Here is a 24,614-nt window from a genome sequence, read left to right as displayed (position 1 = left end):
GTCTGGTGGAATTTTGCACAGAGAATAACTTAATCATAGCTAACACTTGGTTCATGAATCACAAAAGAAGGTTGTATACATGGAAGAATCCTGGAGATACTAGAAGGTATCAGATAGATTATATAATGATAAGACAGAGATTTAGGAACCAGGTTTTAAATTGTAAGTCATTTCCAGGGACAGATGTGGACTCTGACCACACTCTATTGGTTATGAACTGTAGATTAAAACAGAAGAAACTGCAAAAACGTGGGAATTTAAGGCGATGGGACCTGGATAAACTGACTAAACCAGAGGTTGTACAGCGTTTCAGGGAGAGCATAAGGGAACAATTGACAGGAGCGGGGGAAAGAAATACAGTAGAAGAAGAATGGGTAGCTCTGAGGGATGAAGCAGTGAAGGCAGCAGAGGATCAAGTCGGTAGAAAGACGAGGGCTAGTAGAAATCCTTGGGTAACAGAAGAAACATTGAATTTAATTGATGGAAGGAGATAATATAAAAATGCAGTAAATGAAGCAGGAAAAAAGGAACACAAACGTCTCAAAAATGAGATCGACAGGAAGTGCAAAATGGCTAAGCAGGGATGACTAGAGGACAAATGTAAGGATGTAGAGGCTTATCTCACTAGGGGCAAGATAGATACTGCCTACAGGAAAATTAAAGAGACCTTTGGAGAAAAGAGAGCCACTTGTATGAATATCAAGAGCTCGGATGGAAACCCAGTTCTAAGCAAAGAAGAGAAAGTAGGAAGGTCGAAGGAGTATAAAGAGGGTCTATACAAAGGCGATGTACTTGAGGACAATATTATGGAAATGGAAGAGGAAGAAGATGAAGATGAAATGGGAGATACGATACTGCGTGAAGAGTTTGACACAGCACTGAAAGACCTGAGTCAAAACAAGGCTCCAGGAGTAGACAACATTCTATTAGAACTACTGACAGCCTTGGGAGAGCCAGTCCTGACAAAACTCTACCATCTGGTGAGCAAGATGTATGAGACAGGTGAAATACCCCCAGACTTCAAAACAAATATAATCCCAAAGAAAGCAGGTGTTGACAGATGTGAAAATTACCGAACTATCAGTTTAATAAGTCACAGCTGCAAAATACTAATATGAATTCTGGAAACATCCCCCAGGCTGTGGCTAAGCCATGTCTCCGCAATATCCTTTCTTTCAGGAGTGCTAGTTCTGCAAGGTTCGCAGGAGAGCTTCTGTAAAGTTTGGAAGGTAGGAGACGAGGTACTGGCAGAAGTAGAGCTGTGAGTACCGGTCGTGAGTCGTGCTTCGGTAGCTCAGTTGGTAGAGCACTTGCCCGCGAAAGGCAAAGGTCCCGAGTTCGAGTCTCGGTCGGGCACACAGTTTTAATCTGCCAGGAAGTTTCACTAATATGAATTCTTTACAGACGAATGGAAAAACTGGTAGAAGCCGGCCTCGGGGAAGATCAGTTTGGATTCAGTAGAAATGTTTGAACACGTGAGGCAATACTGACCCTACGATTTATCTTAGAAGAAAGATTAAAGAAAGGCAAACCTATGTTTCTAGCATTTTTAGACTTAGAGAAAGCTTTTGAAAGCGTTGACTGGAATACTCTCTTTCAAATTCTAAAGGTGGCAGGGGTAAAATACAGGGAGCGAAAGGCTATTTACAATTTGCACAGAAACCAGATGGCAGTTATACGAGTCGAGGGGCATGAAAGGGAAGGAGTGGTTGGGAAGGGAGTGAGACAGGGTTATAGCCTCTCCCAGATGTTATTCAATCTGTATATTGAGCAAGCAGTAAAGGAAACAAAAGAAAAATTCGGAGTAGGTATTAAAATCCATGGAGAAGAAATAAAAACTTTGAGGTTCGCCGGCGACATTGTAATTCTGTCAGAGACAGCAAAGGACTTGGAAGAGCAGCTGAACGGAACGGACAGTGTCTTGAAAGGAGGATATAAGATGTACATCAACAAAAGCAAAACGAGGGTAATGGAATGTAGTTGAATTAAGTCGGGTGATCCTGAGGGAATTGGATTAGGAAATGAGACACTTGGAGTAGTAAAGGAGGTTTGCTATTTGGGGAGCAAAGTAACTGATGATGGTCGAAGTGGAGAAGATATAAAATATAGACTGGCAATGGCAAGGAAAGAGTTTCTGAAGAAGAGAAATTTGTTAACATCGAGTATAGATTTAAGTGTTAGGAAGTCGTTTCTGAAAGTATTAATATGGAGTGTAGCCATGTATGGAAGTGAATCATGGACGATAAATAGTTTGGACAAGAAGAGAATAGAAGCTTTCGAAATGTGGTGCTACAGAAGAATGCTGAAGATTATATGGGTAGATCACGTAACTAATGAGGAGGTATTGAATAGAATTGGGCAGAAGAGGAGTTTGTTCCACAACTTGACAAGAAGAAGGGACCGGTTGGTAGGACATGTTCTGAGGCATCAGGGGATCACAAATTTAGCATTGGAGGGCAGCGTGGAGGGTAAAAATCGTAGAGGGAGACCAATAGATGAATACACTAAGCAGATTCAGAAGGATGTAGGTTGCAGTAAGTACTGGGAGATGAAGAAGCTTGCACGGGATAGAGTAGCATGGAGAGCTGCATCAAACCAGTCTCAGGACTGAAGACCACAACAACAACAACAACAACAACAACATCGTCTTGACGACACGCAGTTGCTCAGCACGTTGCCAGCTGTAGCAAATGATGAATGCTGAAGATGGCCAAGGCTATGTGCCGAAATCTGTAATTTTAAATAAATGATATTTTGTGATCGTGACTGTTTATTCATGAGTAATGAATGACAGTGTTAATCAATAAAATGAAGGAACGCTTATGTAAGTAATTCCGTGATAAAATCAGTACATTGCGATATAACAATTAAAATTAACGTAAGTTTTATGAGAGATTTTTAGTTTTTGAGTTATCAGCCTTTTGAATAGTTTCATGTGGCCCGCCACGAATTCTTTTCCTGTGACAACCTCTAAGAGTAGCATTTGACCCTAAGTCCTCAATCATTCCAATTTCTGTCTTCCTTTAGTTTTTACCCTCTACAGCTCTCTCTAGTACCCTGGAAGATATTCCCCGACGCCTCAAAACATGTGCTACCATCCTCTTTCTTCTTCTTATCAGTAATTTCCTCGGCAATTCTGCGGAGGGCCTATTCATTTCTTAGCATATTAGCCCGCCTAATTCTCAACATTTTTCTGTGGCGTCACATCTGAAATGCTTGAATTCCCTTTAGGTTTTTCCACAATCCAGATTTCACTACTGTTGAATTCCGTTCTCCAAACGTACGATCTCAGAAATTTCTTCGTCAAATTAAGGCCTACATTTGACACTAGTAGACTTCTCTTGGCCAGGAATGTTCCTTTTGCCAGTGCTGGTCTGCTTTTGATGTCCTTGCTGCGCCCATCATGGGTTATTTGCCTACCTAGGTAGAAGAATTCCCTAAGTTCGCCTATTTCGTGAACGCCAATTCTGATGTTAAGTTTTTCGCTGTTCTCATTTCTTCTGCTTCTCAGTACTTTTGTCTTTCTTCGATTTACTCACAATCCGTATTCTGTACTCATCAGATTGTTCATTCCATTCAACACATCCTGTAAAACGTCTTCACTCTCACAGAGGACAGCAACGACATCGGCGAATCTTGTCATTAACCTTCCTTTTATTTCAGTCATTGGCTCTTCGATGTATAGACTGAACAGGAGGCTCGAAAAAACTACAATCCTGTGTTATGCCCTTTTGAATCCGAACACTTAATTCTTGTTCTTTCTGTTTTATTGTTTCCTTCGGTTCTCGTCCATTTTGTAAACAACCCATTACATATTGTAAAATACCAGTTTTCCCTCGTACGTATTGTAAACTACCCGTCTTTCTTATAGTTTAACCCAATTTTCCTCGAAATTTTGAACATCTTACACAATTATATCTTGTCAAACGCTTTTTCCAGGTCGACAAATCCAATGAGAACGCATCTTCCAAGCCGAATCATCCAATGAGCGTGTGTTGATTTTCCTCAGTCTTGTTTCCATTATCAACAATAACGTTAGAACTGCCTCTCTGGTGTCTTTACCTATCCTAAAGCCAAACTGATCGTCGTCTAACACATCCTCAATTTTCTTTTGCATTCTTCTGTATAGTATTCTTGCCAGCAACTTGGATGGATGAGCTGTTATACTGACTGTGCAGTAGTTCTTGCAATTTTCGGGGCTCGCTATTTTCGGAACTGCGTGGATGACGTTCTTCCCAAAGCGAGAAGGTAGAGCGCTAGTCCCATACTGCCTACACACCAACCTTCCCCAAATGATTTTAGTAAGTCGTTCAAACTAATTCAGACTCTAGCACTAAATCCCTTACCTCACCTGTCGACTCCTGTTTCTTCTTCAATCACGTCATCAGACTTGTCCTTCCCCTCATAGAAGCCTTCATTGAACTCTTTCCACCAATTTGCTCTCTCTTCTGTATTTAACAGTGAAATTCCTATTGCACACTTAATACTACTGGCCTTGCTTTGAATTTCACCGAAGGTTATTTTTTCTTTTCTATGTGCTGAGACAGCCCTTCTGACAATAATTTCTGTTTCACTTTCTTCACATTTTTCAACTAGCTATTTCGCCTAAGCTTCCCTGGACTTCCGATTTACTTCATTCCTAAGTGACTTTGATTTCTCTATTTCTCAATTCCCCTCAGCATCTTTTCACTTCCTTGTTTCGTAGATCAACTGAAGTATTGCTTCTGTTACCCGTGGTTGCTTCGCAGTTGTCTTTCTTATACATAAGTTTTCCTTTCCAGCTTCTGCGATTTCTCTTTTTAGAAATGTCTATTCCACTTCAACTGAACTGCCTATTGAGTTATTAATTATCACAGTATGTGTAGCCTCTTCATTCCTTAATATTTCCATACCCACTTCTTTGCGCGTTGATTATTCCTGACTAGTTTCTTGGACTTCAGCCTTCTCTTCATCATCGTGACCTCAGAGATTGAATAAAGTAAATTAATCGTGTTTGATATCATTAGGATCAGTATTTAAGTTTGGTTTAGAATATTACTTGTACTTTTGTTTAGTTGCTCTTAATGGTGACCGGTTGGTTCACAGTCGTATAGCGGTGTATCTCACAGCATTGCACTATGACGAAATGACATGCTGTCTTTCACAGGCGCAGTCAATCAATAGCAGAGTCGCTGAAACGTAAGGAGGGGCTGATCAGAGTTTGGCCTGGAATGTGCTGAGACGAGGGGTGCACTTTGGTCGGGGGACTTACGAGAGCCAGGACGGTTGTTCGTGGCTGCTTCTGTTCCATTCAGTTGTGGACTTGGATTAGGGACTGAATGCAATCCAGATGCTTCCTTGTCGGTGGTATTAGAGAACTTGGGTCGGGATTCAGTAGAGTCCGAGCAGTAAAGCTGTGTTGCGAAATGTGTTCAGGCGTAGGAACAGATAGAACAGTTTCTCGTAGCTTGTGAGCGAGATTTCAGTTCTCACTGGTAAATAGTCCACATGCTGAAGTGCTGAGATAATTACTGCAGTTTATAACAGTATTCGTTTATGGTTCATTTATATTTTACATAATTTATTTTCTTTAAAATTTTTGCAGATTGGTACTATATTTTCTGCATATGTAAAGTAAAGTGTACTATACTGGAGATTGAAGTTATTTGCATTATATGTGGGTAATGTAAGCAAAATACTGTGCAAATTGTTAATTATGTTAAATAATTTTCTGATGATCGTGTGTAAAAATATTTTGTGGGTATGAATTGTTCATGTTGATCTAAATTTCTCAAATTAAGAAACTGTTACGCTTAGTAACAATATAGGAAGTAGGTGTTATGTAAAACCCAGTGTGCTTTTGTTTAAAACGAAAGTGGCTATGGGGAGTGGAAAAGGTGGCAAGGGGGAATTGACACACTACCTAGAGCAAGCACAGGAAATAAGTTACACAGTCTGTAGGGTGCAGTGACTGAGCCAACACCTTCGTGGAGCAGGAGAAGCTTTGCCCATAAATTCGCACAAAATGCCTCCGATGGAGACTGCAAACGGCTTACGGCATAGCTGCGAGTTGTTGGGCTATTGTATGTAGGTCTGACCAAGGTGAGGAACAGAAATTGAGCCCATAGAGCAAGAGACTTTCAGGCTGTACTGTGGGTAGTGTAGCCGCCATAACTGTGTGCCACACTCAAGCCTACAGCTATCAGATAAGACTTTTATAGTAAATTTCCCTATGTACAGCGTGAACCATTAATTTAAACCTTGTTTTCATAATCATTCTAGAACTTTAAAGGAAGTGATTCATCCTATTATTTCATCCTAATCATACACCTATATAGGCTTCCTTCCTGGTGTTTAATGAATCCGAGGATCCTATTTTGCAGACTTATGAAGTGCCAAGTTAAATAAAGAGGCACCATTTAAATTGTTTTTGTGTTTTCTGAAGGGGAGCCGGAACGATCCATCTCCTCCATGTTAATTTTAGCAAATAGAAGGAACATTTTTTCTAAAACCATTGAACATATTGCTCTGAAATTTGGACTACATGTTCAGGGAATATTTTTCTACAATGTTATAACGCCATGTTAACAAATATTTATTGGTTTTTGTTTTACAATTTTTTTTAAACAGATGCTTATTTTTTATCCGCAATTTTGCACTTTTTCTTTTATAACTCTTGAATTATACAATATTTTATTACAATTTGTTATAAAAATGAAGGATAAGAAGTAAACAATATTGTGTATAAATTTCATTGATATACTGTTTGCAGTTTTTGAGAAAAAGATGAAAATTTTAAAGTTAAGGTAAATGGCTTCCAAAGTTTTTTAATACATTCCTGCCCCATATGATGGATTATCAGCTTCCTCTTCTTTTTCTACTGTTAGATTACTTTTCACTGGTCTTTTCTCCCCTTTTTCTGTATGTTGTAGGCATTTGTCTCTTCTTCCTGCACCTCTTAGTCTTTCTTCATCAATTAAGTGCATTGTAGAAATGGTGTTGTGTCCTGTTTGGAATCCTAAACGTTTCAGCACATCACATTTGATAATACTTCCTCCACTGTATGTTGCCACTGCATCATACACTCCAGAATGCAATGTTTTTATCTGTATAAACACTCGTTTGGGAATACTAATCCAAATTAAATTATTTACACTTTCATTTGGATTTTGTGTTTTCCCATGTAAACACTTTTCCAGTAAACTTGGCTGTGATAAATCTCTGAATATGGGCTTAATTACATCAATTACAGCATTTGGCAAACTGTGTTTATGGGCATATTCCTTTCCTGATTGGTACTTACACCATGAGTCATCACCTGTGGGGCACAGTGCATGTTGTGGGTGCTCATTTGTTGATGCAGTCTGAAAAAATAATGCCAATACTGATCTCCTCATACGCTCAATCTTCTTGTATTTTGCCTAATTGCGCACCTATAATACCTCTGGAATCTATCAATTGCTTCATCTGTCAATCTTCCTCTTCCTGCAAGGATCTTACCATCACTAAGCTTCTGGGATCCTAATGTCTGCTTTTGTTTGCGCAAGCGAGTCCCCATGCACTTCTGCACATGTCCAATGCACTCCTGGTTTTTAATGTAAATTTCATTGTCATAACGTTCGAGTTCTCTCCCTTAGAATCACCATCTACTAGATAGTTATTGTATCGTACATTATACCACTCCTGCGATCTGGAAAAAATTGCTTTCACTCCCTCTACTTCCATCGCTCCATTTGCTTCACAACTTTCACTATGTTCGTCCTTGGTATTGCTCTTACGTCTACAACGTTTTGAGAGAATGGCAACATCAATTACTTTGCAACTGTCTCGTCTGGTAGCTGTCACAACTCCATTTAAGGATTTATGACCTCTACGTTGCCACGATCCATCTAAAGCAACAGTTAAATCTCTACAATTCCCATTATCTGTCACAGCTTTTTCAACTGTTTTCTTCATTGTTGCTTGAGCAATATCTCCAGCAGACGATCCCACCAATTCATTATAAAATCAAAACTTGGTTGGTGGTTTTGGCAAGTTTATAATTCCACATAACATTGTCCCTGCAGCACTGCCCTTGTTAATGCAACGCAAGCCATACACTAGCCTAACATTTATATCATACACCTTCTTTCCACTATCACCACTACGAGTAATACTGTTATAATCAGAAAATGAAACTTCTGCAGCACATTTGTTACACTTCAATAACATTTTACATGTGAAACCAATGTGTGAAGTTATTTTCAATTCCAGTCCTCTTTCTTTGCAATCTTGGCATAATACGTTATGTTTCAAAATATTAGAGAGCAAAGAAATGTTAATTATTTTATTCATGTCATTACTGTCACTTTCATAGTCTCCAATTTTTTATTGGCTGTAACAAAGTTTCTTGCTGGAAGAAGTTCTATCACATTCATTTGAAGTAGTTGGTGAAGCAGTTTGAGCAACATTTCCTTTCGAAACAACAAAAGATTTCTTCATCCACTCGTTGTGCCTTTTCTTAAGCACTCCAAATATGTAAAACAGGTACGAGCAAAATTCGTCAAATACGCAAAATTGAACAGCTAAACAACACAAAGCAAACTGCACGAGTCAACACACACGGTATAGCGTTTATGTTTACCGATATGAACAGTCACTTGTCAGAGAGATAAAGCCATACAACGTTGGCAAACAAAACACTGTCTAATTCCGCAAAGATACATTGCTTGCAGCCAGCGAGCGGCACCGTCAGAGGTGACACACCAAGTCGCTACAACCGTTTACACGGCGCGTAAATTTTGCAGCGATAAAAAACACACTTAGAATTCACTTAGAAGGGTAACACTTGATTGGTTTTATTCAGAAAACTCAAAAACAATTTCATAATGAAAAAAACAAAAAACGTTGATTTTGTCATTTTCATCGTTCTGGCTCCCCTTAACCGCTTAACGACTGCAAAGTGTTTTACTAAAAGTTTGCTCAAGTAAAATTCAGTCAGAGTGTAGCCACGTTACTAGAATCTGGTAAATGACTATACGGAGTTAGTTCAAAGAATAATTGGTTTTGACAGTAAATTCCAATTAGAAAAATGTTTCCTTGAAGTCAAGTGATCAGTATAAAAAGTGTGTTCTTTAGTATCTAAGTATTTTAGTATTTAAGTTTGTTACTATACAAAATGATTTTATATACGTTCCCTCTGGCCAAATTTTTTTAGCTTCCCCGAAGTTATATACTATTTTTTTCTTTTTTAAAACGTAATGTATAAGGGTGTAGTAGTCTCCAGTGTCTGTACTAACACTATTTAGGTGGAGTAATATTAATTTGAAGAACCAGATTAAACAATAGGAAGAAAGTAGGCAAAAACTCATACTTCCGCTTTTCCAGTACTTCACTGTTTCATTGCCTGGAAAGGCTGGTGACCATTAGTACATGTTTTAAACCACTAAATTAACTTGTAACTAAGTTGTCCTATCTTCAGTATAATATTATTCATAAAGCGTTTCTATTTAACCGCTGGGTAAAATCATAGGAAAAGAATTGAATAATCTGTTTTACTTATCCATTAGACACAACACACGGTCAAATCCTGCAAAAAGGGTAACGCTGTTGATTAGCTTTTCCTATTAACAGGCATATCCTCCGATAGAGTACTTTGTTTGGAAACTAAACGAAATTTTAGTAAGCGGGTTATACGTAGCTTTTCCCGTAACACAACTATTTGTTCTGTTGGGGTGTATTATACGGGACAATACAGAGACAGGTTTTTCTATTACTTAGGTAAAAGTATACTAAATTACAATAGTAAAGGTAGGGTTACAAGTTGATAAACTGTTGCCATTAAATAAATAAGAGCAAACAAGATTTTTGTGCCGTCTGTTCCATTTGTCTAAACCAACTCCGGCTATGAAAATTTAATTAGAACTCAGTCAGCAGATCTGCTAGGACGTTATAAACTTGACAGCATCTTAAAAGGAACTGTTTTGCAGTGGTATGTGTTTAATCTCTAGGCAAAATCTGACGAGCCATATTTAAGGCACAATACAATCACACATTTAAGTTCCCCTCTCAAGACAGAAAATGTGTTCACAGCGGGGAGCCATAGCACACATGTCGATGTTTCTGAAACGTTCTAATATTTTCGTGCTTAAAATAATTGGGTCGACAAAATATGCTACCAGTAAGGTTAATAGTATTATTTATGAAAATAAATCCTCAAGCTAAGCATCAAACTCACGGTATATAGCGTGTATCTTGTAGAGATACAGTTTCTTTTCTGTTACTTGTCCGTTCCTAATTAGGAATAAACTTTAACTGGCCGTGAGGCATGGGACAGTTGTCACATATAGTAGCTGTTGGGAAACTAATTCTCTGTTTGTATCTAAATCCACGTGATTACTCTGCAGTTTACAATTAAATGCCTGGCAGAGGGTTCATCGAATCGCATTAAAGTACTTGTCTACTGTTCTATTCTAGAACAGAATGCGGAAAAAGTGAACACTTAAATCTTTCCGTAAGAGTTGTGATTTCTCTTATTTCATTATGATGATCATTTCTCGCTATGAGAATAGGCGTCAACAAAATATTTGCACAATCTGAGGAAAAAGTTGGTGATTGAAATTTCATAGGAAGGTCCTGCAGCGGAAAACGCCTTTCTTTTGTAGACTGCCACAGCAATTCCTGTAATATATCAGTGGTACTCCTGTCACCTATTTCGCGGTAATACAAAGCGAGATGCCCTTCTTTGATCTTTTCCGACGTCCTCCGTCAGTTCTGTCTGATGCGGGTCCCACATCGCACAGCAGTACGTCAGAAGAGGGTGGAGAAGCGTAGTGTAAACAATCATTTCAGTGTTCTGACAATAAATCACTGCCTTTGGTTTCCTTTCCCCCACTACGTTATCTATGTGATCGTTCCAATTTAAGATATTCATAATTATAAAACCTAATTATTTCATTGAATTTACAGCCTTTAGATTTGTGAGATTTATCGTGTAACCAAAAGTTAGCGGATTCTTTTTAACACTCATCTGGATGACTTTACCCTTTTCGTTATTTAGAGTTATTTGTCACTTTCCGCATCTTATAGATATCTTGTCTAAATCGTTTTGCAATTTGGTTTGATTATCTGACGACTTTATAAATCGGTGAAAGGCAGCATCGCCTGCAAACAGTCTAAGAGTGCTACTCAACTGTCTCATGATTTATGTAGATCAGGAAGAGCAGAGGATCTGCGACGCTTCCTTGAGAAACGCCAATTCTGCTGTACTCGAAGACTTTGTCAGTTACTGCGAATTTTGATTTTCTGACAGGAAATGATCCATTCGCACAACTGAGACGATACTCCATAGGCACGCAATTTGATTAAAGTCCTTGTGAGGAACGATGTCAAAACCTCCTAGAAATCTAAAAATGTGTCAATTTGACATTTCCTGTCAGTATCACTCATTGCTTCCGTGAGAATAAAGGCCGGCTGGGGTGGCCGAGCGGTTCTAGGCGCTACAGCCTGGAACCGCGCGACCGCTGCGGTCGCAGGTTCGAATCCTGCCTCTGGCATGGATGTGTGTGGTGTCCTTAGGCTAGTTAGGCTTAAGTAGTTCTAAGTTCTAGGGGACTGATGACCTCAGAAGTTAAGTCCCATAGTGCTCAGAGCTATTTGAACCATTTTTTTTTTTTTTGAGAATAAAGAGCCAGTTTAGTTTCACAAGAACGATATTTTCTGAATCAACTCATTTACTTCGATGCAGTTCATAATGTTAGAGCACAGTATATAATCCAAAATCTTGTTGCAAATTGACGTTAGTGATATGTATTTTTAATTCATTGGATTACTCCTATTTTCTTTTTTGGGCATTGCTGTGACCTGCCCAACTTTCCAGTCTTTGTGTACTGATCTTTCTACGAGCGAGTGATTGTGTATGATTGCTAAGTATAGAGCTATTGTATCAGCATACTCTGAAAGGAATCTGAGTGGTAGTCATCAATCTAATGACGAGATGGTTGGGGAATGCCATAAATAGGACACATTAATTGGATATACACTGCGTAATGCCATGTAAACTCCCACACAGTATTAAAATACACAGCACACAACGTTAAACTACATTGATATAGAAAGACACACAGTAAATTAATTAATGAATAAGGTTCCCTTTCCAAAGGTGCGACGCGCAGTGTGATGGCTGGTTATATGTATAACTTTATAATAAACAGTCAGGATAAGCAGTTGTACGAGCGATTTTAACACTTTCGAACGGAAACGTTTCACTGAAATGTAGACTTCGAACACTGAGTGGATTAAAATGACCACATGTAAAAAAAATTGTTTTCATTGTAAACGGTATCACGACAGCGCATCATCTGAATTTGAGTCGTGATATTTCATTGCATGTCGTATACGCTTGGACAGCAAGCTATTTTTATATAGTATTTGATGGAATGCATTTGTTTAACTCTCGAAGATATTAATTTGTATAGTACCTGCATTAACACATATAACTATGAAACATTAATAAGTTAAATCATTGAACAAGCGAAAATATGGGATTAATTCACTGACAACGAAATGAAAACAAGGAACACTATTCATGTAAGTAATTAATAAAAGCGTTATCACAAATGTGAGAGAGAGCTTGGCTTTACAAAACTAGGAGTGAGAAACAAGTGAACATCGAAGCATTAGCCTTTTATATGATTAAATAACTTTTCTGTAAAACAATGTTATGTGCTAGGGATGAATGGAATGTGGTAGCACTGTTTTAAAGGGACTGGTCTTGGCTTTAGGTGGGTGGATCATATGACCATCCTGATGTTAGTTTTCCGTGGTTCCCTAAAATTACTTCAGGCAAATGCCGGTACTGTAGAGATGCTGCATCCTTTGCACAGTTAGCCGACCATCTGACCATTCGTCATTACAACAACGGTTACTAAGTCACTGCAGAATACTTTACTAACATTAAGCTTAACGATGACGCCCAACTACTTTTATAACATACTTGGCGGCTCCAAGATAGCATTTTGTACGACTAAATTAGAGGTTTTCTTCATACACTATGTCCACGACTGCTCACTACGCACTGTTATAAAGAGCTCTACGGAAAAAGCTGGGATAGCAAGACGATTCTCTTTCGTTGTCACTTCGCTTGCTGTAACTAGCGTTACAGTCCGATTCACGAACTATGGCTGTTCCAGCACGTCGAGGCACAGACGCCCTTACATGTTCATTGCACGTTAAGAAAGCTTGTGTACTGCAAATTATGCCTCTCACTTGCTTATGTAAAATTTGTCGCTTACCACCGCCATCACAGGTGACTGCTCGCAGCGAAGAGAATAAAAATCTGCCAAATAATTCGCTAAGGTCACGTTTAATCACAGCAGACCGCTCACATAACTTAACGCTCAATGGCTGCCGGAGAATGTGTGATGGACAGTGTGACAATTATCGAACAACAACAACTACAGACACAGTAATACCTTCTTGCTCACAACACCCCATAGCTCACAAACATGCAGCTTTCCACTCAATGGTACACCGTCTCATATCTATCCCCATGTCCAGAGATGATTTTAAAGCAGAGTTAGATACAATAAAATTTATTGCCTCAGCCAATGGCTACAATCCAGTTCTTATTGACCACATCTTGCACAGAAAACAAAAACGGAAAATTATACCCCTCCTTTATGCCCCACCTGCTTCCCCATCCGCTGTCTGCAAGAAATGGTGTACTCTACCATTTCTAGGTCAGGTATCACAGACTGTAGCCAAAGCACTGAAATCCTGCAAGTATAGGGTTTCCTACTATGTCAGGAACACTACAGCCCAGTGTGTTTTTAATAGCAAAGACAAGATGCAGTTATTAGCTAACAGTGGGTTATACAAAATCACCTGTTCTGATTGTGACAAATTTTACATTGGTCAATCAGGCAGAGACATATCAACTAGGCTGGCTGAACATGAACGCAGCTGGAGGTTGCACAATTCAGACTCTGCATTTGCTGAGCATGTACTGAGTGAGGGTCACAACTACCAGCCAGTGTCCCATGTACTTCACTTAGCAAACAAAGGCCATAAACTCAACCTGCTGGAAGCCCTGGAAATTAACAAACATCTTGCTCACAGTCCAGATCTCATCCTAAATGACCAGACACAACTCAACACTTCCCCTCTACTAAACTTCATATAATCATCTTTGTTGTTCATTACTTCCCACACTCTCTCTTCCTACATATTCCCATTTTCCTGTAGTCATTAAGTTGTTTTATTTGTTGCAGTTGTCTTTGTATTCCACATATGCTGTAGTTTCAATAGTTAAGGGTTTGCTTTTAACTTGCACTTGTATTACTGTCCATGTTTAACTCCCCTTGTAGTTGTCTCATCAAATACTGTTCATATTCTACTTTGCTCATTTATTTAATGTAAACTGGTATACAGCCACTGCTTTGATTATAATGTTAATGTTAAAATGCAGTACCACCACACTCTCAAACTGTAGGTTCCCTCAAACACCTCAATTTTCCTGCATTTACTAATTTCTGTTTATCTTATTGATATTGCTTAAGTTCCTCGTGTATTCTGTATTTACATTGACAACTGTCTCTTCTTTTTTAATTGGTTGTGTATCACTCTCCATGTTTCATACCTCTTGATGCAGCCTTGTCTAGTACTAATTTTATCTTATTTCATTAGTTTTGTTTATTAATAGAAACTGTTATGTAGGCATGCTATTCCTATTTTGTGCTAAAGGTTTTCCTGTCAACTCCATTGTTATTTATGTACTGTTCAGTTTTTGCTATTTCATTGCAAAGATGTTACTCACTACATGTTTATACTTCACTCTAGATGTTGTCTGCTAACATTTAACTTCTTTGGTGATAATACTCAGTAAATGTCTGAAGATAGCCTTGTAAGCCGAAAACCGGTTAGCAATAAAAATAATATTGTAGAAGAAAAGCAAACTGGTGCTTTTCATTTATTATTATAATGTTGTTCTCCAAGAACCGACGGAAGATTCTGTTAATGTAATTATTGAACTATATGAAATAAAACCGTCGTAACTGCTGAACTGTTTGCATTAGGTTGGCCGTGGGGCATGATGGGAATTACTCTGCGCATGCGCATGCGGTTTAATGTTGTTGGCCATTTGCACGTGAAAATTATCACGTTACAGCGTGCCTAGGCGCATTTGGGGGACTGAGAATCCGCATTTCACGATTGAGAAGTCTCTTCGCCCTCCAAGGGTGACAGCGTGATGTGCAGTGTCCCATCACGGAATAATCGGTGAGGTATTCCTTGATGCCATGGTGACTACGTGAAGGTCTTCCAATATGTGAAGTGACGGTGATTTCGACAAGATGTGGTTCATGCAAGACGAAGCTCGACCCCATCGAAGAAGGAGAGTGTTTGATGTCCTGGAGGAGCACTTTGGGGACCGTATTCTGGCTCGGGCTACCCAGAGGCCACTGGCATGAGACTCGATTGGCCGCCATGTTCTCCATATCTGAACAAATGCGACTCCTTTTTGTGGGACTTAATTACATACAAGATGTATAGCAATAACCCCAAAACCATTGCTCAGCTGAGAACAGCCTTTCAGGAGGTCATAGACAGCATCGTGTTCCGACACTTCAGCGGATCATGCAGAATTTCGGTATTCGTCTGTGCCAGATCATCATCGATGATGGAGGGCATATCGAACATGTCATAACCTAAATCTGAATACACTTTTCCCACTGTTTGTCTTACAGGGTGTCCAGAAAAGGGCTCCCTGATTTCAAAATTAAATATCTCGAAAACAAAGATCGATAGAGGAATGCAGTAAACGGTATGTTTGTTGTGAAAGCTGCAAGAAGTTTATACAGCAGTTTGAAATAATAGTTACAAAAGCTGCTAACAGATGGCGCTGTACGCTGTACAGCTCATATCAGCATACATACGTGAAATAATCGTATGAAAACAATCTTTGCAAACAATCACATCCCAATGTTTTCAAAATGTTCACCATTGGCACTACAGAGGTGGCGCAAACAAAGAATGAAATTAGCCATCACATTTCGTAGTGTCTCAACCGAAATGGATTCACATGCCACAGAGATCGCCGATACAAGCTCGTCCAGCGTGGCGGGATGGTTCGGGTAGACCACGTCTTTCACTGTGCCCCACAAAAAAAAGTCACAGGGAGTCAAATCCGGCGAATAAGGAGGCCAATCCATGCCTGCACCAGTAAATTTGGGATATTCCATAACAATGACTCGATTCCCGAAGTATTCCTCAAGAAAGCGAAACACTTGTTCGGTCCGATGTGGTCGGGCTCCATCTTACATAAACCATTCAATACCTGGTCGATCCTCTAACGCTTGCTGTGTGGCGACAAAGTGTTCCAAAATTGCAACGTAACGTGCACCAATGACCGTTTCTCGAATGAAAAAAGGGCCAATAATGCCTCTGCTGCATACTGCAGCCCACACAGTAACTTTAGGAGAATACAGGGGTTTCGCTTCACACCAATATGGCCTTTCGGAACCCCAAAATCGCCAGTTCTGCTTATTCACGTATCCATTTAGGTGGAAGTGTGCTTCATCTGTAAACCAGATGCAGCCAACATCAAATCCTTCACTATCAATCATTGTGAGCATCTGATTAGCAAAGGCAACCCTTTGTTGCACAGCTCGTACGGGTATGGCCTGGTGCGTTTGAATTTTGAATGGAAACACGTGTAGGCTCTTTCTCAGTATTTTCTGCGTGCTGGAACGCTTCAAACCAGTCTCAGATGCAATTCTACGGACGGATGACCTTGGATTTCGCTGAATAATTCCAGAAACTGTGGCGATATTTTCAGGCGTAACTGCGGTTTGCTTGCGGCCAACATGCCCCACTAGATCATCAGTTACGCTGCCTGTTCGCTGAAATTTTGCGAAGAGCGTACGAATGGTTTTGAAACATTAAATCGTGCTTGAAAACTTCGCCTTGTTGTCGTAGGACTCTCTGCTAACCTGTGGTACTCTAGCACTAGAAAAACGCGTTGTTCAATGGAGTACATGGTTTTAATGTCTTCCTTCGGTACGCTAACCTCCTTTCACGTTTCAATAGTGGAACTGATCACTATTTATACTAGGCATTACAGCGCCATCTGTTAGCAGCTTTTGTAACTATTATTTCAAACTGCTGTATAAACTTCTTACAGCTTTCACAATAAACATACCGTTTAGTGCATTCCTCTATCGATCTTTGTTTTCGAGATATTTAATTTTGAAATCAGGGAGTCCTTTTCTGGACACCCTCTATATGGTTATTCCATTTAAGGCCGCACCAGATAGTTACTCCTAGATATTTTACTCCAGATGCTGTTACCAGCGGTTTGTCATCAACAGTGTAGCTACACAGCAGTGGATTTCTTTTCTTATTATGCACAATATGTTGCATTTATTTACGTTCAAGGTCAATTACCAGAGCCTGCACCAGTCATCAGTTTTCTGCAGGTCATTCTGCAAATCGTTACTATCTTCTGGCGTCGCTGTTTTGTTATAGACAACCGCACACAGCCTTAGGGAACATCCGACGCTTTCTGCTAGATTATTTTGTAAGGTGTCAGGCAAATCCAACACCTTCCATGAGAATCCTGACATGATAAGCAAATCCAGTAGTATGTCACATAGCTCCGAATAAATCGTGACATTAAATTAACCAAAGTAATACGAGTAACGAGTGAGCAAATGGAATACCACAGATTAACACAAGAATGCCTAAATGCATGTCATACCTTCCCACCGTGAGACAGACGTAGTTCCGAGGGGAGAAACGAGAACAGAAGCCGAGAACAGAACCGTGTTAAGCTGGAAGGCCCTACGATAAGGGACGGACGGACACCCACGTCGCCAGCTAACTGCTAGGACCACACCACCCACAAGTTTTCGCGTGAGACTTTTTCGCGTCTCTGTTACGTTAGGACCACCCGCCAGCCCATGTTAAAAGCTAGAGCCCTCCAGAAGAACAGTATAGATCTTACGATAACACAAAAAGGGCTACACTACCCGCAAGTTTTAGCGTGAGACTTTTTCGCGTCTCTGTTACGTTAGGACCACCCCCCAGCCCGTGTTAATAGATAGAGCCCTCCAGAAGAACAGTATAGATCTTACGACAACGCTAAAAGGACCACACCAGTTGCAAGTTTTAGCGTGAGACTTTTTCGCGTCTCTGTTACGTTGCAAACTTTAAAAACATTGCCCCGCCACGAAAAGTATAACGTTTCTCATTGGATAGACAGAATTTTTGTAGGCGGAGCTTAAGGTTAACATTGAGACCCTGATTGGTCAGATGAAAACACAGCCAGATAGTTTTTTTTAAACCAACTTCGGTAAATTGTAGTAAGGAGAAGTTAAGAGAGAGTTGCTTCCGAGACAGCGAGGTGAGCGGAGCTGTGCTGCCTGCCGCCCCCTGACGAACACTGACAAGGTAATGAACGCACGCGATGCCGCATTTTTGAGCGCATAAGGCTTCACTCAGAACTGCAGAAGTCTCATCCGTTACATCCCCTTTACGTAATACTAGTGTCGATCGTCAATTAAAGCTCACGGTGTTCACATTTGCCACTTGAAGTAAAAATCTGAAACGCGATGATTTTTCTGTCATATACACTCCTGGAAATTGAAATAAGAACACCGTGAATTCATTGTCCCAGGAAGGGAAACTCTATTGACACATTCCTGGGGTCAGATACATCACATGATCACACTGACAGAACCACAGGCACATAGACACAGGCAACAGAGCATGCACAATGTCGGCACTAGTACAGTGTATATCCACCTTTCGCAGCAATGCAGGCTGCTATTCTCCCATGGAGACGATCGTAGAGATGCTGGATGTAGTCCTGTGGAACGGCTTGCCATGCCATTTCCACCTGGCGCCTCAGTTGGACCAGCGTTCCTGCTGGACGTGCAGACCGCGTGAGACGACGCTTCATCCAGTCCCAAACATGCTCAATGGGGGACAGATCCGGAGATCTCGCTGGCCAGGGTAGTTGACTTACACCTTCTAGAGCACGTCGGGTGGCACGGAATACATGCGGACGTGCATTGTCCTGTTGGAACAGCAAGTTCCCTTGCCGGTCTAGGAATGGTAGAACGATGGGTTCGATGACGGTTTGGATGTTCCGTGCACTATTCAGTGTCCCCTCGACGATCACCAGTGGTGTACGGCCAGTGTAGGAGATCGCTCCCCACACCATGATGCCGGGTGTTGGCCCTGTGTGCCTCGGTCGTATGCAGTCCTGATTGTGGCGCTCACCTGCACGGCGCCAAACACGCATACGACCATCATTGGCACCAAGGCAGAAGCGACTCTCATCGCTGAAGACGACACGTCTCCATTCGTCCCTCCATTCACGCCTGTCGCGACACCACTGGAGGCGGGCTGCACGATGTTGGGGCGTGAGCGGAAGACGGCCTAACGGTGTGCGGGACCGTAGCCCAGCTTCATGGAGACGGTTGCGAATGGTCCTCGCCGATACCCCAGGAGCAACAGTGTCCCTAATTTGCTGGGAAGTGGCGGTGCGGTCCCCTACGGCACTGCGTAGGATCCTACGGTCTTGGCGTGCATCCGTGCGTCGCTGCGGTCCGGTCCCAGGTCGACGGGCACGTGCACCTTCCGCCGACCACTGGCGACAACATCGATGTACTGTGGAGACCTCACGCCCCACGTGTTGAGCAATTCGGCGGTACGTCCACCCGGCCTCCCGCATGCCCACTATACGCCCTCGCTCAAAGTTCGTCAACTGCACATACGGTTCACGTCCACGCTGTCGCGGCATGCTACCAGTGTTAAAGACTGCGATGGAGCTCCGTATGCCACGGCAAACTGGCTGACACTGACGGCGGCGGTGCACAAATGCTGCGCAGCTAGCGCCATTCGACGGCCAACACCGCGGTTCCTGGTGTGTCCGCTGTGCCGTGCGTGTGATCATTGCTTGTACAGCCCTCTCGCAGTGTCCGGAGCAAGTATGGTGGGTCTGACACACCGGTGTCAATGTGTTCTTTTTTCCATTTCCAGGAGTGTAGTTATTGAGAAGCCACATCAGCCACTGTAATTTACGACAAGTTAGATAAGTAATTAAAGATAATTGAGGGTCACTGTAGACCATTTTGATAGTTTTCTCTTTTGTTAAATTTAATTTAAACCTGGATTATAAATGTGATATGGCATAGGTCATCCTTCAATCCATTGTAGAACTTGGAAACCCATTCAGGGAATATTCGTTCACATTTATGTTGAACGCAGTTGGTTTTTACCATCCTGTATTAAAACATTTCCTTTTATCAATAGTGCAATTTATAAACGATGAGTAGAATAAAATTTCCAATGGTAAACTTAACTTCTTTTTCGACGTTATTTTACCAGCTAACTAAAAATAGGAAAGCCTTGAACCCCTTCCTCTAAATTTAGTTAGCATTAAGATTCTTTTACAGGGAGTGCAGTGGAGCTGACACTGAAATCAATAAGTATGTGCTTATATCATCGCTAGTCTCCCTGAACTCTTCTGAATTCTACATGTCATGTGTGGTCTGGCGTCTCCTTACCAGCAACAGGTCCCAGGTTCGAACTATTCAAATCCCTAAAAAACACCTCAGAGCGTCGTTGCGCGAAAGTGGTAGGGAGACACGATATAGAACGAACAGACACCACGCAGAATGTTTAGAATTTACATACACTGAAGCACCAAAGAAACTGGTACAGGCATGCAAATTCAAATACAGCGATATGTAAACAAGCAGAATACGGCGCTGCGGTCGGCAGCGCCTATTTAAGACAACAAGTGTCTGGCGCAGTTCTTAGATCGTTAACTGCTGCTACAGTGGCAGGTTATCAAGAATGAAGTGAGTTTGAACGGGGTGCTGTAGTGTGCGGCTGAGTGATGGGACACAGCATCTCCGAAATAGCGAAGAAGTGGGGATTTTTCCGTACAGCCATTTCACGAGTGTACCATGATTATCACGAATCCGGTAAAACATCATATCTCCGATATCGATGGGGCCGGAAAAAGATCCTGCAAGAACGGGATCAACGACGACTGAAGAGAAAATGGTTCAAATGACTCTGAGCACTACGGGACTTAACATCTGAGGTCATCAGTCCCCTAGAACTTAGAACTACTTAAACCTAACTAACCTAAGGGCATCACACACATCCATGCCCCAGGCAGGATTCGAACCTGCGACCGTAGCGGTCGCGCGGTTCTAGACTGAAGCGCCTAGAACTGCACGGCCACACCGGCCGGCGACTGCAGAGATTCGTTCAACCTGACAGATGTGCAATGCTCCCGGAAATTGCTGCAGCTTTCATTGTTGGGCCATCAACAAGTGTCAGCGTGCGAAACATTCGACGTAACATCATCGATATGGGCTTTCGGAGCCGAAGGCCCACTCGTGCACCCTTGATGACTGGATGTCAGAAAGATTTACACCTCGCCTGGGCCGTCAACGGCGACAATGGACTGTTGATGAATGGAGAAATGTTTCATGGTCGGACGAGTCTCGTTTCAAATTGTATTGAGCGGATTGATGTATAGGGGTATGGAGACGACATCATGAAACCATGGACCCTGTATGTTAGACCTTGTAATGGTGTGGGGCGCGTGCAGTTGGAGTGATATGGGACCTCCGTTACGACTCCGACATGTGACACGTACGTAAGCATCTTGTCTGATCACCTGCATCCATTTATGACCATTTTGCATTCCGGCGACTTAGGCAATTCCTGCAGGATAATGCGACACCCGACACGTCCAGAATTGTTACAGAGTGTCTCCAGGAACGCTCTACTAAGTTTAAACACTTGTGGTGGCCACCAAACTCCCCAGACATGAACATTATTGAGCAAGTGTGGGATGCCTCGCAACGTGCTGTTCAGAAGAGACCTCCACTCCGCCATACTATTACGGAATTATCGACAGCCCTGCAGGATTCATGGTGTCAGTTCCCTCCAGCACTACTTCAGACATTGGTTGAGTCTGTGCCACGTCGTGTTGCGGCACTTCTGCGTGCTCGCGGGTGGCCGTACACGATATTGTGCAAGTGTACCAGTTTCTTTGGTTATTCAGTGTACATTGTAAACAATAACGGTCCTATAGTCAGTCTGTAAACTCAAGAGCGAGCAGCGCTTTTGGTGGGGGAAGTGGCCTTTCCAGGAAGAACGCTGCCTACAGGGGCACCCAAAAACTGTTGCCTGTTATCTGTCTAGCGGTGTATATCGGCGTGTAGTGATATACACCGTTTCTGTTCGTAGGATCTTAGTTGCCAGTGTCAGTCAGATACCTTGGTACACTTACTGATATACTTCGATATCCAGAAGTGATGGATAATTATCTAGCATTGCAAGAAAATGTGCAGAGTACTAACAAGGGAACCTCCCCATCGCACCCCCCTCAGATTTAGTTATAAGTTGGCACAGTGGATAGACCTTGAAAAACTGAACACAGATCAGTCGAGAAAACAGGAAGAAGTTGTGTGGAACTATGAAAAATAAGCAAAATATACAAACTGAGTAGTCCATGTGCAAGATAGGCAACATCAAGTATAAAGTGAGCTCAGGAGCGTCGTGGTTCCGTGGTTAGCGTGAGCATCTGCGGTTCAAGAGGTGCTTGGTTCAAGTCTACCCTCGAGTGAAGAGTTTATTTTATTTATTTTCAGACAATTATTATCTGTCCGTCCGTCCGTCCGATGCGAGATAACTGCGCCGTAGCATGAGGATGCTACATCTAAACAAACATCGAAACACACGACAACAGCGCACGGAAGAGGAGTATTCCTGCTAACGAGGCTCCCTGGCTGGCAGTTGACTGTTCGCTACTTTGGACGGGAGTGCATTACATACGTGATATGTATTCCGTGGGCAATATGAATCCAGCAAATATAGCTCGCGACTTCAATAACAAGGACAATGAATAATTTCCGAACTGTAAGTTTGCGGTGCGGTCGCAAAACATAGACACTAAACTTACTACAGTGAACAGAGACGTCAATGAACGAACGGACAGATAATAACTTTGCGAAAATAAAGGAAGAAAAATTATCACACGAGAGAAGATTTGAACCAAGGACCTCTCCCTGCGCAGTTGCTCACGCTAACCACGGGACCACGGCGCCCCTAACTCAGGTTGTCCTTGATGTTGCCTGTGTTGCACATGGACTACTCAGTTTGCATATTTTGCTTATTTTTTTCATAGTTCCACACAACTTCTTCCTGTTTTCTCGAATGATCTGCGTTCAGTTTTTCAAGGCCTATCCACTGTGCCAACTTATAGCTAAATCTGAGGGGGGTGCGATGGGGAGGTTCCCTTGTAAGAAGATGAGGTATTTGCGGAGTAATGAGCGTTCGATCGTCTCTAATATTATTACAGCATGTATTAAAGAGGCGGCCCAAAAAGAACTGTTGGCTGATATCACCAGTCCCAATCAAAGGACTGCAATTTATGCAAACGTCAGCCTCATCCAATAGGACGCATAAGGAAGGAAAGCAAAAATAAGCCGCATGGTTTACTGGAATGGCCACGAAGGAAAACTAATAATTTTCGGAGGAAACCCGTCATTATAGACAGTTTCAAAATTACGTAAAACCTTTGATACTTATGGAACACTAAATCTCTATCTCTGTCTCTATTCACTTGATTATAAGAAATATTGCTTAAAACATGTGCGCAATAGCTATTCTAAACACTGGTGAAATTTTGTTCGAAACATGTACACCGATTCTGGACTTCCAAGCAAAAAGCTTCACATACGAGGGGCGTTCGCATATAAATTTTTATTTTTTGCTAATAACTTTATTTATTAATCTACAGCAATGTAATGATCTTCAAAATATTCCCCATTACATACTACACATTATGCCAGTGCTTTTTCTAATTCCTGCAACACTTTCGGAACTGTTATTCGGGATAGTTTATAGGTCTCTTAACTGTGCGTTTTTAATATCATCCATGCTTGTAAAACCGTTGTCCTTGAAGGCCTGCTTTGAAATGTTTGTACCACTTGTCTGCCCTTGGTTTACCCATGACAGGCTCACCAAAAGCAAGATTTAACATTTTTAAAAATTTCATACACTTCATTCCATTCTTATAACAAAATTTAATATAGATTTTCTAATTTATTTTTATACAAAACAAATAAACGCTGATGCTACCAAAACACATGTAACCTTTGACAACTGACAACGGAGTAAATACCCAATATGGATAACACTGTACACATACTTTTGAGGCATGTTTATAAAGACAGCGACAAAAAAGTAGTGCAAATCGGACTAATACAACACACAAAATTATAAATTTCTGCTTACTTTTTAAACAGACTTCGTGTTGCAAGAACTGCTATGTTTGAATGCAGTCCTTCAAAGAAAACTTCTACCTTTTAGTATAAACACAAAGTAAGAACAAGCCTTAAACTCTACAGACTGGTTTCATTATATGGGGCTCGTTTTACGAATAGCAATAGAGGAACATACATTCACATGAACAGCGATTTGGTTCTATGTTTGTAGTAGAATAGTGAGCCGGCCGCGGTGGTCTAGCGGTTCTAGGCGCTCAGTCCGGACCCGCGCGACTGCTAAGGTCGCAGGTTCGAACCCTGCCTCGGGCATCGATGTGTGTGATGTCCTTAGGTTAGTTA

At 41.4% G+C, this 24,614-nt stretch overlaps 1 protein-coding gene and 1 non-coding gene across 2 annotated transcripts in view; one reads left to right on the top strand and one right to left on the bottom strand.

Annotated features, from left to right (window-relative positions):
• The window catches only part of LOC126144709 (Down syndrome cell adhesion molecule-like protein Dscam2), a 458,008-nt gene that overhangs the window by 412,324 nt on the left and 21,070 nt on the right, over positions 1-24,614 (bottom strand). The window lies entirely within an intron of this gene.
• Positions 11,430-11,513, top strand: Trnas-gga (transfer RNA serine (anticodon GGA)). The gene is given in 2 exon segments: positions 11,430-11,469; positions 11,479-11,513. It is a non-coding gene; the product is annotated as a tRNA-Ser (tRNA).

Source organism: Schistocerca cancellata, chromosome 1, assembly GCF_023864275.1.
Source record: "Schistocerca cancellata isolate TAMUIC-IGC-003103 chromosome 1, iqSchCanc2.1, whole genome shotgun sequence".
In the NCBI taxonomy this organism is placed as follows: Eukaryota; Metazoa; Arthropoda; class Insecta; order Orthoptera; family Acrididae; genus Schistocerca; species Schistocerca cancellata.
The sequence above is the reverse complement of the archived record's forward strand: the minus strand, read 5'-3'. Positions and strand labels throughout refer to the sequence as shown.